The sequence below is a fragment of the Hippoglossus hippoglossus genome, chromosome 10 (genome assembly GCF_009819705.1).
Source record: "Hippoglossus hippoglossus isolate fHipHip1 chromosome 10, fHipHip1.pri, whole genome shotgun sequence".
In the NCBI taxonomy this organism is placed as follows: Eukaryota; Metazoa; Chordata; class Actinopteri; order Pleuronectiformes; family Pleuronectidae; genus Hippoglossus; species Hippoglossus hippoglossus.
This window is the reverse complement of record NC_047160.1, coordinates 3,800,824-3,815,418: the sequence shown is the minus strand read 5'-3', so window position 1 is coordinate 3,815,418 and position 14,595 is coordinate 3,800,824. Positions and strand designations below refer to the sequence as shown.

General features: G+C 41.0%; 1 long non-coding RNA gene across 1 annotated transcript; it reads left to right on the top strand.

Annotated features, from left to right (window-relative positions):
* The first annotated feature begins 1,269 nt into the window (after nt 1-1,269).
* LOC117769071 lies at nt 1,270-1,733 on the top strand. Its single transcript, XR_004615152.1, has 2 exons — nt 1,270-1,467; nt 1,665-1,733. It is a non-coding gene; the product is annotated as an uncharacterized LOC117769071 (long non-coding RNA).
* Nucleotides 1,734-14,595: the final 12,862 nt, after the last annotated feature.

Genomic DNA, 14,595 nt, shown 5'->3' with positions numbered 1-14,595 from the left:
TAGTGTAGCATTTATTTCAATACTAGACTCAACAGGTTTCAGTCAGTGTGTACACCAACCTACTCATTGTTGTAACACACACACTTGACCTTGTATTATCATACGGTGTCCAAATTGAACATCTAACAGTACTTCCGCGCAATCCAATCCTATCAGACCATAATTTAATAACCTTCGATTTTTATCATTATCAGAATATATGCCACTAATAAAAAACTCATTTTCTAGATGTCTACCTGATAGTGCTGTATCTAAATTTAAGGAAATAATTCCAATTACATTTAAACCCGTATTATCCGCCGATACAACCAACAAATTCATTAAAAACCCTAGCTCCACTGAGATTGACCATCTCGTCGATAGCTCTGTAAACTCATTACGATTAACATTAGACTCAATAGCGCCTCTAAAAAAGAAACATATAAAACATAGTAAATTAGCTCTGTGGTATAATTCCAAGACACATGAGTTAAAACAAGTATCAAGAAAACTAGAAAGGAAGTGGCGCTCCAGCAACCGTGTTGAATATCTCCTAGACTGGAAGAATACTGTTAAAGCATATAAGAAGGCCCTCCACAAAGCAAGAGCTGCCTACTACTCGAAACTAATAGAAGAGAATAAAAACAACCCCAGGTTTCTCTTCAGCACTGTAGCCAGGCTGACAGAGAGTCACACCTCCACCGAACCCAGTATTCCTCGATCCCTAAATAGCAATATCTTTATGAATTTCTTTAATGATAAAATTCTAACTATTAGAAATCAAATCAAACATCTCCTGCCCTCAATTGGCACTAATACCCCATCAAGAACAGAAATCTCAGAAACGGCTGAGAATCCTACCAATGATTTAGACAGCTTCTCTCTGATCACCCTTGATCAGCTGACCAAATTAATCTCATGTTCTAAACCAACAACTTGTATCTTAGATCCCATTCCTACAAAATGACTTAAAGAAATTCTGCCCCTAATTGATAGTACGTTACTAAACACAATCAATCTGTCATTATCATCAGGATATGTACCACGGTCCTTTAAAATAGCTGTAATCAAACCCCTTCTCAAAAAACCCACCCTAGACCCGGAGGTTTTAGCCAATTACAGACCAATATCTAACCTCCTCTTCCTGTCTAAAATCCTTGAAAAAGTTATAGCCAATCAGCTGTGCGAGTTTCTCCAGGAAAATAACATATATGAAGACTTTCAGTCGGGGTTTAGAGCTAATCACAGCACGGAGACAGCCTTGGCAAAAGTCACTAATGACCTTCTAATACAGGGGTGGGCAATTATTTTTTCCATGGGGCCACATGAGAAACAGAAAATATTGTGGGGGGCCAGGCCAAAGGCAGAACTCAATTCTGCATAATATTAATTATATTTCTTTATAAAAGCAGTATATAGCATTGTTTTGACAAGCTGGTAAGACTGGTAAGAGTACTGCATGTTATGATTAAGCAATGAAAAAGCGAGGTTGCCTTACAAAAAATGTAATTTATTCAATAAAATTTCCCAAAACAATGGTAAACAAAAACAGTAATAGAAACATTTTGATCCCACTGTCAATGAAGCAAAAAAACATTATTTCTCTTTCATGTGGGGTTCTGTGAGTGTGAAAGGGTCCCAAATTTGCAATTCAGAAGAAAACACTTTTCCCCACCCACCACCAGGGGTGTGACTTGGGCTTGAATTCAGCCCTGAAGGATAACCATTTCTGCAAAAAAATCATCCAGAAACACCAAAACAAACAATGTGAACGTTTTTACCATTTGTGACTCATTATTAGTGTCATTTTCAGGCACATTCACCCCAAAACACATTTTGAGTTCCATATACTGTTGGAAAGAGGTTATTAGCTTTCTAAAGACACCGCAATATTGTCTTTGTACTCCAAATAGTAAGCAAGATACATCATATTATAATGATTGTCACTGAACTGTGATTTTGAGAAAAAGGCCTCCAAAGAAAGTGTCCCAGTTCACTGCTAGTTGGTGCCTTTACATGCCAGCATTTCTAGTCTAACCACCTCATTTGATTTTTTTCAGTTCAGTGAGAGAAATCTAGTCTCTGTTGGGCTTTCACAAGTGCATCAAAGTCAGGTTGAATGTCTGAGGTGGTGAAGCACAGCTGCCAGATGATCATCAGTGAGAGAGGATCTATACCTGGATTTTGCAAACTTCATCACTGATAATGTTTTTTCACATATGTAGGTAGAGCCAAAGAGAACCAACATCTTCTGAGCATGTCTCCTTATGTTTGGAAAGTTCTCCTCCTTGAGAGAAGAGTAAAAATCCAGCAGTGATCCTGACTTAAAATGCTCTGCCAGTACCGCATCAGACTGCAGGTCAATGAGTTCCAGCTGAACATCACTGGGTGCATTATCCACACTACAGGTAAAGGGAGAGGAAATCATATGCATTTCATCCTCGATCATTCTGAGATCTTCAAATCGCCTTGAAAACTCACCATGCAGTGCTCCTAGCATGGATGAGTACCTGCAAAGGTGATCAGCTGATGGTGTGACTTCTTTCAGGGTTTGCATGTGAGTGAGATTGTTGCTCTCCAGTTGGCTTGAAAGAAACTGCAACTTTCTCATGAAAGCCTTCACCAGGCTGTGCATTTCATGAACAAATAGGCCCTTGCCTTGCAGTTTGGTGTTCAGTTCATTCATCAGTGCAGTCACATCAACAGCAAATGCAAAATCTGCCATCCAGTCCTCATCTGAGAGCTCTGGGATGTCCTTGCCTTTCTTTTCGCAGAACTCTCGAATCTCTGCTTTCAGCTCCCATACTCTTTTTAGCATTTTGCCCAGGCTGAGCCATCTGACAGCTGTGTGGTAGCCTATGTCACCATGTTCAGTCTCATGCTCCTCCAAAAGTGAAACAAACTGTCTATGATTCAATGCTCGTGCCCTGATGAAGTTAACTATTTTAGTGACAACATCAATAACATGGTTCATTTTTAGCACTGACTTGCACAACACATGCTGATGTATTATACAATGCAAAAATACCAATTTCTGATCTGGGTCGATTTCAGTCACTTTATCTTGCATACGTTTCAAAAGTCCGACATTTTTCCCGGTCAGACTTGGACAGCCGTCCGTTGTGACACCTGCCAGTCTGTCCCATTTCAGACCCAGCGTGTTCATGCATGCATCTACCTCCGTGAATAGATCGCTCCCTGTCGTTGTCCCTTTCATTGACCGCAGTGCTGCCAGCTCCTCCGTAATCTTGAAGTCCTTTATCCCACAGACGAATATGAGTAACTGGGCTGTGTAACGGACATCGCAGCTCTCGTCCAAAGCCAAGGAGAAAAAGTCAAAACTTGCCACTTCACGTTGCAGTTGAAGCTCCAGATTCCCCGCAATGTCCTCGATCCTTCTCGTCACGGTTCGCCTGGATAGCGGGACTTGCTCAAATGCTTCTTTTTTTTCCAGGGCATATTAGTGCTGCAGAGTCCACCAAGCACTCTTTGACAAACTCCCCCTCCGAGAATGGCTTACTGTTTTTAGCGATTTTGTGGGATATCACAAAGCTGGTCTTGGTTGCTGCATCCCTGGATGTGTGAAGCTTGGTAAAAAAGCCTTGCTGCTTTTGTAGCTTAGCTAGCAAAGCTTCCGATATCCCTGCCTTTTCAGCACCAGTCAAGCTTTTGTATTTCTCCGCGTGCTTCGTCTCGTAATGCCGACTCAAATTGAAATCCTTAAACACGGCGATCTGATCGCTACTCTCGAGGCCGCGGACACAATCCACTTGTCTTCCCGGAACACGCCGCTCGTGCATGAACGAACCGTGGACCAGCAACAAGTAAGAGGCTTATGTCTGGGCAGAGACTAGTTTAATCATTAGCGTATTATTATTTGAGTGTATATTTGTGTAGGACCGCCGTGTCCACATTGTTCCAGTGCCAGCGCGTCGTGACAAATCTGCATTTCCGGCCACATCGCCGCACTGTGTGATCGTCAGACCCATTTTGCGGAGATTTTTACCTACTAAAAGATCGGTACACAGCTGGACGGATCCTAGTTCGTCCACTTGGGTACCGAGTGGTATAGTCCCCGCAAAATTGTCTCTGGCGGTGTTTGAGCTCTCGCTCCAGCAACTGAGCTGCACAGCTCAACATAATCACTAAGGCGGGAGCCACAACCAGCCAGAAGACTTCACAGAACTTCGGACTTCCTTTTTCCTCCTTTCCACGGACGGGTAACACAACTGGGCTTAATAATTATACTAGGCTAAGCAAGACTGTTTATTCGATTCTGTATGATGTTTATAAGTTTGATTTGTGTTGTGATATTGTGGTTACAAGTTGTTGAGAAAGTTAATGCTAGTTATGCTCTTCAGTCCTTCCTTGCATACATCTAGCAACCTTCTCTAATTTGGCACACACAACTCTTCACCTCATTATCTCTACAGGTCGTAAACATTCCAATAGGCGGGGAGGGTGTTATATTCAATTGGCCAGCCGCCATTTTGAAAGCACGCTGACTCACACAGACACACACACATGTATACACACATACCTATCTTTGTTTAGCAATTAGACCCTTAGTAATTTGTGTTTTTATACTTTATTATATTCATGATAAATGTTTTTCTTTCACAAATGTTTTTTCATTAATGTTGCATAAGTGAATTTTGCCAACCTCTACACTGTCAAGAACTCCATATCCTTCAACTTAGCTAACTATCTATATGGTAATTTTGGTTATAGTTATTAATTTAATTGTTAATCAGAGTTCCAAATTTGTAGTTAGAACCTTTATGAGATTTAATCAATAAATTGGCTATCTTTTCCCTTCCTTTGAAGGGTGGTGCCCCGAGGTATCTTTAATCAATTAGTTATTATTTAATATTAATAAAATATTAATATTCAATATTTTATTTTGATAACCAAATTTATTGAATGCCGAAAGGCACACCATTTTATGGTATCACGTTTGATTATTATTATGGCACAACAACAATGTAATCAATTAACTAAACTCCAAGCATGTCTCAAGGACATAAAAACCTGGAATTTTCTCTTATTAAACTCAGATAAAACAGAGGTTCTAATACTTGGCCCTAAACACCTTCGAGATACATTATCTAATGATATAGCTGCGCTAGACGACATTGCCCTTGCTTCCAATGAAACAGTCAGGAATTTGGGAGTGATCTTCGATCCTGATTTGTCCTTTAATTCACACTTAAAACTAATTTCTAGGACCGCCTTTTTCCACTTGCGTAATATCTCAAAAATCAGACATGTCCTTACTCAAAAAGATGCAGAAAAACTAGTCCACGCCTTTGTTCCATCCAGACTGGATTATTGTAATTCCTTATTATCAGGCTCCAGCAGTAAGTCGTTAAAGACTCTGCAGCTTGTCCAAAATGCTGCAGCACGTGTCCTGACAAGAACCAAGAAAAGAGACCACATTTCTCCAGTATTAGCTTCACTTCACTGGCTTCCGGTTAAATCTAGAATAGAATTTAAAATTCTCCTCCTCACCTTCAAGGCCCTTAATAATATGGCACCATTATACCTCAAAGAGCTGATAGTACCTCATCAACCCACTAGAGCACTGCGCTCTCAGAATTCAGGCTTACTTGTCGTCCCTAAAGTCTCTAAAAGTAGAGTAGGAGCCAGAGCTTTCAGCTATCAAGCTCCTCTCCTCTGGAATCATCTCCCACTTTCAGTTCGGGAGGCAGACACCATCTGTACGTTTAAGAGTAGGCTTAAAACCTTCCTTTTTGATAAACCTTATAGTTAGAGCTGGTACAGGCTTGTCTTAGACCTGCTCTTAGTTCTGCTGCTATAGGTCGAGAAGGTCGGGAGACACATGACACTGAGCTTCTTTCCAGCTTCTCCTTCCTCTTCTCAATCGTTATCATATCAAAGAAATTCATATCTCATCAATACATGTTACTGACTTGACTTCTTCCCCGGAGTCCCTTTGCCTTATCGTCTGCAGATCCAGGGCCGCGGCTGTGGCCACATCGTGGATTATGATCTGTGGAGCGCGTATCAGAGGTCGTAATGGTGGATCCAGTATGGCGGATTCTGTATCGTGGTGGCTGATCGTGATAATAATGGCGGATCCTTTATCGTGTTGGCATCTGATAATGGGGGTGGACCACGATCGAGGTGGCAGCTGATGATGGATCCTAATGGCGGCAGTGGACAATGACTGTGGACTATAGTGGCATCCGATCTTGATGGTGGATCATGATCGTGGTGGCAGCTGACCATAGACTATGATTGCAGCAGGACTGCTCGATACATAGTATTTCTCCTCAGATACTTTGACCATTAATCCACCAATTCACTGACCTTCAGTTATGCTTCAAAATGTTTACCCTTATCAATGCTGCTAAAACCTTTTTCTTGATGATGTTCTCCTTTACATTTGACATCTCTTGCACTTCTGTCCGTCCTGGGAGAGGGATCCCTCACATGTGGCTCTCTCTGAGGTTTCTACCTTCTTTTTACCCTGTTAAAATGATTTTTTAGTAGTTTTTCCTTCCTCTTGTTGAGGGTTAAGGGCAGAGGATGTCACACCCTGTTAAAGCCCTATGAGACAAACTGATTTGTGAATATGGGCTATACAAATACAATTTGATTGATTGATTTGGTGTGATCACAGCATTATAGATAATGTGAACGTGCCTGCAGTCAGAGAGTGATGATTTGGTTGCTCAATGTCATACCTGGCGTTCTACTGACTGGGGAATTATTTCTCAAAAATCTGGGTTAGTCAGTTTTGAGCTGGAACACAAATTTGCTGCCACTATTTGAGAGAGCTGAACCTGGAACTAAGAAAAGCCCACACACTTGATCAAAGATTGGAAAGAAACTCTATACTTAACTGAAACCCCCAAAGTAACTGTACAATCCTGGTATTAAGCTCAGTGTATCACTGATGCCATTTTATGGAGGTAATTTTTTGTTTGCTCCCTGCAAACATTTGCTTTCATTGAGCTGAGAATGCATAAACCATGTAATCTGAGAAGGGACAAGCCCACTTCAGCCAGCCTCTGAGTCAAATCAGTCGACAGTGTGGAGAAGCCCAAATGTGGCAGGCGGTGTAGCGAAGGCGAGGGGAATGGAAGTAGGTGCCAAGACAAAGAGCGAGTGGGATGATTAAAGAAACAACAGGCAGGAAGATAGGATTCGAGAAGTAGGGCAAAAGAGAGAACTATGCAGGAATACTAAAAGACAACCGAGTAATCATGAGGTGCAAGAGAAGCTACATTTAAAATTAAGTCAGTGCTGAAATTTAGACAATATCTGGCACAAAGACTTCGACTGTCTATGTAACGTGACTTGTAAACCACTGGGTCACAAAGATCCACAGAGCACACATACTCCTCAGGTTGGAGAGCCTTGTCGAAAAAACTGTCAACAAACTGCAGCTTCATTTTAATCACAGATTCCATTATTGATTAATCAGGCCTTAAAGAAGAGGGAAGGAGCTCATCAGTGGAACCCCCTGCTGAGAAAATGATCAGTGCAGCCTCCACAGCTTTAGTCGGCGTATTTTGGACTCTTGGTGTAATCAGGGCTAACCGATCGATTTCTGCAGTGGTGTTCTTGACGACTGTAATTAGGGTTCAGGGAGAGATGATTTAGGTTGCAGGCTCAGGAGAATTTGAGTTGGATGAGCACTGATTTTATGTCGCATGTAGGCAAACTGGACTGCGTTTGTGGTCATTCATGCATTTAGAGACAGTCAAGGCCTTTTCAACTTTTCAGTTACTGATAATAGATTTGTGATGGTAGGTTCACATCTAAAACAGCTGCAAGGCCAAACTGGAATGGCACTCAGTAGTGTGCACCCCCCACCAAGACCCAACCGTCGCCTTATGACTCCACATTTAAATCCACCAGATCCGGATCATTTACTTGTATCTGCACCACACCGATCACATTCATAAATACCAGTCCCCCAAACACATCTGATTGTTTTCATCAAGATAAATATTCTATGAGAAATAACTGAAAATGCTGAAAGCTGCTTACAATGTGACAAAAATTAAAGAAAAAATATTTAAAGGGTTCTTCCCCAACCCATACTGCATCTTAGCTTCCACCAAGTTTCGTGCTGGATGCTAGAGGATAAACGCAAGAATAGAATAATAAATGCAACTTTAAAGTAATGTTGAACACAAGTGCTGTATGCAACATCATACAACCAGGCAGAAAGGAATTGCTAGTCAGGTGTCCTCCCGTTCTCAAAATTGAACACAACTCAACACACTTTGAAACAGCCGTTGAAGGAACTCGGAAAGAACAGTCGCGCCAACACTGTTGGACAAATTTAATTTCTCTTTAATCATGTATGGCACCACTTTCAACTCACGTCCTTGTTGAATCCTTACAGTTGCTGGAATACTGTTTTCTGGAATACTTTCTATGGCAGGTTAATAACGTGTAGGACTGCCTGTATGATGAGGGATGTGTGTCTTATTAACCAACTAATGTATGCTAATGATTTAGTTGTCTTTTCTCCTTATGCATGTTCAATTTATAGTATGGCATCAAACCAAGGAGGATCAGAAGCAAATCCCCCCCCCTTCTGTATGGCAGACCAAGTCTTAAATGCAGTGAACACAGTTGTTTAGGTCACATCATCAGGACCAATAGATGTATTGATGACGATGTGCAGGAAACTGTATGCACAAACCTTTGGCATGCAAATTTTCGGTGTGTAGAAATAATGTTTAAATAGCCTTTTAAAGAGCCAGGGTGCTCTTTACATAACAACTGTGGTGCAGCTATAGTCATGCAAATCTGAAAAAGGTGGCAGATAGATACATTCAGAATTTTGCTCAAGCTTCCAAGATAGACAAGTGCAAGCCACATGTTTGTGACGTGGATGAAGACAAGCGAGGCTGATATTCAATGTCATTACTCAGTTTCACACTTGAGTCCCTAACATGAATAAATCATCAGACACCAGATAACACATGGACAAAGGGTAAACAGGCAAGAAAAAGAGCAGCAGTAACACAAAAGAAGCCTAATCCCAGTAAACCTGATACAGAGACTAATTATTAATGAGACAAATCCTGCTGCAGACAACACGGGCTGGCGGGTTGAGTTGCAGGTGTGCAAGACAAGCAGGCACACTGAGGGCACCTAGTGGACAGGTGAGGAAGGACTGGGACTGTAAAACAGACCCAACAGGTAAGACAAGAGATGAACAAGTTCTGCAACTCAAGAACACACAGAAAGTCAACCAAGACTAAGGTGAAAATGTTTTCACCAACTTCGGAACAAAAAGTTGCAAATACAGTCGACCCATGTGACAACCCACTGTGACGTCACTCATTGATTGACATCCTCACCTGCGCATTCGGTGCTCTACTGTCTATCTTACTGTAAATGGAACCATAATTTACTAAATGAACATCATGCGGTATTGAAGAAGTCTTTAGGATGGAGTTTGACACCATACTTTTTTCAAACCCTCTGCCTGGTCGTATAAGAGTATTCATGTGTCGCAAATGCATTTAGAGCAAGTCCAAATCCACTTTTGCTAGATTAAAGGTGGAAAATATATCGCTGCAACAGCAATGAAACAGAAGAAGACCCGGAATAACACCGATAGACCTGCTGGAGGCATCACGCACCTTTTCTCTGTTTGCACTTCATTGCTCACTCATGTTTTCTTCAGAAATACGCAGGTTGCATCTAAACAAGAAATGTAAGTGCCAGAGGAGATGAATGCTGACAGGATTTATACCCTGAAACATCTGAGACCGCAGGCAGAACCTCCTTCACCAGGAAACCAACAACATTTCCGTGAAAAGTCACCTAGATTTGATGTAAGGTTACCGTCCATCACCATCACTGCTTTGGGTTCCATCCAAGGAAGTAACGATCAAGTAAGCTCAGCCAATTATTTCTGTCCTGCCAAAATTTTTTATTATTATTACCTTCTTCCTTGATATAGTTCTCCTTCCTTGATCTTTCATCATCACAGCAAGTTAAGACATTGCTCATTTCATCTCTTTGTTAAATTGTTAATTTGTTCCACTGTGTGTCATTTACCATTCATCAGTCATTGAATTTATTCCATGTAAGTAGACAGCAGTCAGTAAATTGCCTTTTATATGAGCACAATTGTTGCCAGTGTTCCTTTTGAAGAACAAACCGCCATTGAAGTGGAAGTCACAGCTTCATATGAGACTGATCAATTTAAATAAACTATCATAATTAGCTCCAAGAGGAGCTGCTGGCCCATTTACGAGTGGAATTAAATTCTGCCATAACGCTACACTACACTCAAGCAAATGGATATTGATTCCCTGATACGAGTCCAGATCTGTACTATACAGAGGCTACAGTGGTGAGCGTCCATGCTTCCCGCGCTGCATTTGATCACTGTTGTGCAATCGTCCTTGTTTATTGCTTGTGTCAAATAAACAAACGTTAAAAGAAATGCAATCAGGCCCCTTTTTGTTTGGGATGCACAGAACAGGGACATAATGCTAAACCTGTTCTGGGCTCAGTAATCAGTTCCTGGTCTTCCTCCTCATCACCTCATCTTGTTCCACATCTCTTCACTTCCCAGAGCTGAGCATTGATTGATTAACTACAAGCAGGCATCTAGTGTAATGCTCTAGTTATCATGCTTCAGAGGTTTCAGCTGCCTGTTGGTTTTCTTGACACATTCAAAGAACCACTGTGTTGAGTACAAATTTTGCAGTGAGGACAAGATCATTTACTTCCGTCAGACACACAGACACAAGCAATGAGGCCAAAGATCAGATGAGGAAGTTGAATATCTTAGTGTCGTACATATTTGCAGCACCAAAGGTGATGTGATGTCATCTGCGTTCCTTTGATAATCAGCAGGATTACACCAATACTACTACTGAACTGGAGAGCAGACGAGAAAAGACACCAAGCAAGATCAAACATTCCAAGTAGCATGTTCACTAGACTCAGCCAGAGAGCACCTGTACCAGTGAGTGGACGGAACAACCCAGTGAAGAGCGACTGCGAGGTCCGGGCTTTAAGTGCTGCCGTTGATGAGGAAGATAAGATGCAGGTGAGTAGCCCAGCAGAGAGAGAGAAGCCACGCCCCCACCAACACACACAGACAACACTGAGACAAAGGAGTAGACAAGGAAATAATGCTGAGGTCATAGCGAACCGAGTGGGTTTTTCATTTTGTGGAGATCCAACTAAAAATCCTCATCTACTGAATTTAAATGTGGTTTCATAAGGGGACTGTTGGGCCTTGGAGGAGGTATGCACTTCACCGAGTGCTTTTCTTTTGTGATATGCACCTTGAAAAATGAATAAAATGAAAAAATAATATTAATTCACCTCTATATATATATATATATATAGCATATAGAGTATATCTCCATCTGCCAACTGCTGATGTTTGCCTGTTTGTTTAGATGCTACACCTAATGATATTTATTATACAGTGTCCTGTGAGTAGCTCTTGTCAGGCTAAAGTCAGAACCTGTTACTCTTATTTTCTCACATTTCTGTTCCTGTTTTCTTTCACTTACTGATTGTATGATTTAGGTCTTCATTTGAACTCTGTGAAAGCCATGTATGGCTTTGCTAGGGAGGTGAGCATTGTATTCTTTTCTTTTGGTGGCAGGCTCAGAACTGTGGTTTTGATTAGTTGGGGTTGTTTTTCATGTTGGCCTATAGGTTCTCCCTGAAGTTACACTGCTTCTAATTCTGTTCTATTATTATATTGGGTTTTATGTTATCCCCCTTTTCCTTAGACTAGAATGGGATCATAACATGCACCTCAAACTGAACTTGGTGAAGTCGTCAGGAAACTTTTTATTTCAACATCCAGGGGTTACAAAGCAACACCATGGTCTAATATTCCCTTTGTTCTGCTCTGTTTTTTGTCTCCACCAAGTTGTGTGGGAAATATCTGTTTCTTTAGCTCTGTTTGGTGCACAATGTCTTTCTGGGTAAAGAACAGCAACATTTGTGAGGCGTCCACGTTCAGCTGGATTGAGACCCATGCAGGTCTGTGCTATAACTAACTTTGTCTGTGTCCATGTTACACTGAGGGTTGATGTCCCCTGACCCAACATGTCAACAATTACGTAGACATATGGTCATGCCTGCTGCAGTACCTTTTTAAAAGTATGCTGGTAAAGAAGGTTCTGAATTTCAAGTTACCCTTTTTCATGTATCCTTCAGAATATTGTGATCACTAGCAGCACCATGGAACAATCCTTTATTGGACAATACCCATTTTGTTTGTCTCGTGCATGCATATACACACACAATTCACATTCCTGCCACTCGTTTCAATTTGTCGGCCACAGTAGGTGGCGGTAATGAGCACAGAAACAACAGGCCAACAAAGGCACTGGAGAAGAAGACTGCAAGCCAGCAAACATAGATTGAAACAATGCACTCGACACATGCTTTACACCTTAAAAGGTCCAGTGTGTAAAATTTAGCTGAAACAATCTATTGGCAGAAATTGATTAAAAAATTATCCTAGGGGATGTTTTCACTAGTGTGCAACCTAACCACTAGATGTCACTAAATTCTACACACTGAACCTTTAAGTTGGATGAAGCTGGAGTTGAAATTGATGTAACTGCAGTTTCTGTTATATCGATTCGGACAAAAAAGAAATAACAATTCAAATAACAACAAAAGCAGGACAAATGGAAACGAGATGAACAGGAGTAGTTCATCCACCATATCTACACACCCCTCTATTACTTAACAGGACAGTGATAATTTTATTTAATTATGTCCAGTCATCTGGTAATAGCTGTTAGATTACCTTAGTTGATGCGTGATATTCCTTGGCTACAAGTCAGTCATTTTAATAAAGGAGTGCTTGATTTCAGGGCTGGAAAAACAGGGAATGAGAGAAGATCAGAGATGGATAGAGCAAGAAAAGGTGAGAAAAATGATATGGCAAATGGAAATGCAGTGGAAGAAAATGAGAGAGACAGATGGCTGCAAAAAAAAACATGGGTGAGATCAAGAGTTAGGCAATATGAACAAGAGAGAGGAAAATGGAGCAAGATAGAAAGAGACCCACAGATGGAGGGAGAGAAAGAGAGGAAGCTAGAGAATGTTCAGGGATCCAGGGGAGAGAGGTACGAGGACAGAAAGAAAACATGAACATACACAGAGGGAGATGAAAAACAAAATCAAAAGCATTTTTTTCCCTCTTTCTTCAATCCCCAACTGTAATCCCAGGCCCAGTCTAAATTAAAGGCGGGGGTACATGGGAGCTTCAAATCCTACTCAGCTGCTGAGCTGGACGTTTAAAATAGCTGACCTGCTCCACTGTCAAATGAGACGTGTTTATTTGGATCAGCTTCTAATGAAAACATATTTCCCTAATGTCTTTTCAAAATCCATCTCTTAAATTTGACGTGGCTTTCTCAGGAAACTCAACTCAGGGGCAGCTTTCAGATAGAAACTGCTGCTTTGAAAATACACACAGGTACAAATACAGACGTCGATTTCAGCTGCTGCACACCCACACGTGTGTTCGGTCGGGCAGGGTAGAGCCCAGCTCAGGTGGAAGTACAGTTTAATGCAGCTATTGTGAAGATTGCATGATGTCAAAGGTCAGGCAGCAGTTAGAATGATAAAAAGAGTAAGCTGTCTTAGGACAGGACACGGAGGGAAATGAAGAGGACACATCCCAAATACCCTCTTTAAAGAACTACAGGATACACAAAACCCTCCTTCACATCGTCAGTTAAAGCGACATCCACAAATAACATTCAACAAGGTGAACTGGAAAAGATCATATAGCTAAAAACTGAAAATAAACAGATGAATTAAATAAAAAATGAAATAGACATTTATTAAGTAGAGAAATTAGTTATTTTATTAAATGGTTTTGTCTGACAAATCATCATAAACATAAAATTCAGATAAAAAGTGACGAGACGTAGATAATGTGTGAGAAACGCAGTTTGACTGAAATGTTCATTTATAATCATGAGAAATTATATATATATATATGTATATATATATACATATATATATATATACACACACATATATATAAATAAAACATAAGCACACTACATTATAGGTCTTTGAATTCATGTTCATCATTAATGTATGACTTGTCTCATGCAGTCCCATACTGTAATTGTGATGTGGTATAAATAGAGAGTGGAGAAGTTGGCATCTGTTTAACTTGAGGACTGATCTCATTAGTCATTTAGTAACAGTGAATTATCACACTATTTAGGCAGGGTACAGTGAGACACAAGTGTGTTTAAATATATATTCCCAATGTGCAAAGCAATGAAGTAATGCTTATTTTAACAAACGGATCACTAGCAAACCTGACTGAATCCCGGGGGTTAGTGTGGCTGAGAGGCCGGCTGAGTGCGGCAGGTAAACTGGGTTCATGCAGGTGATCCTGAATACAAAGATTGAGAAGAGGTGTTCGAGTGAGGCCTTCTATACTGCAGCAGCAGCAGCAACAGGTAATTGATTCATAAATGAATTGCAGGTAGTTGACTGAGTCGGTGGGACACGCAGGAAACCTGAGGCCACACCCAGCCAGCAGCAGGCACTGCAAAGCCAGCAGTTCCTCTCCTTGCACTCTGCAGAATACAATAGAAATAG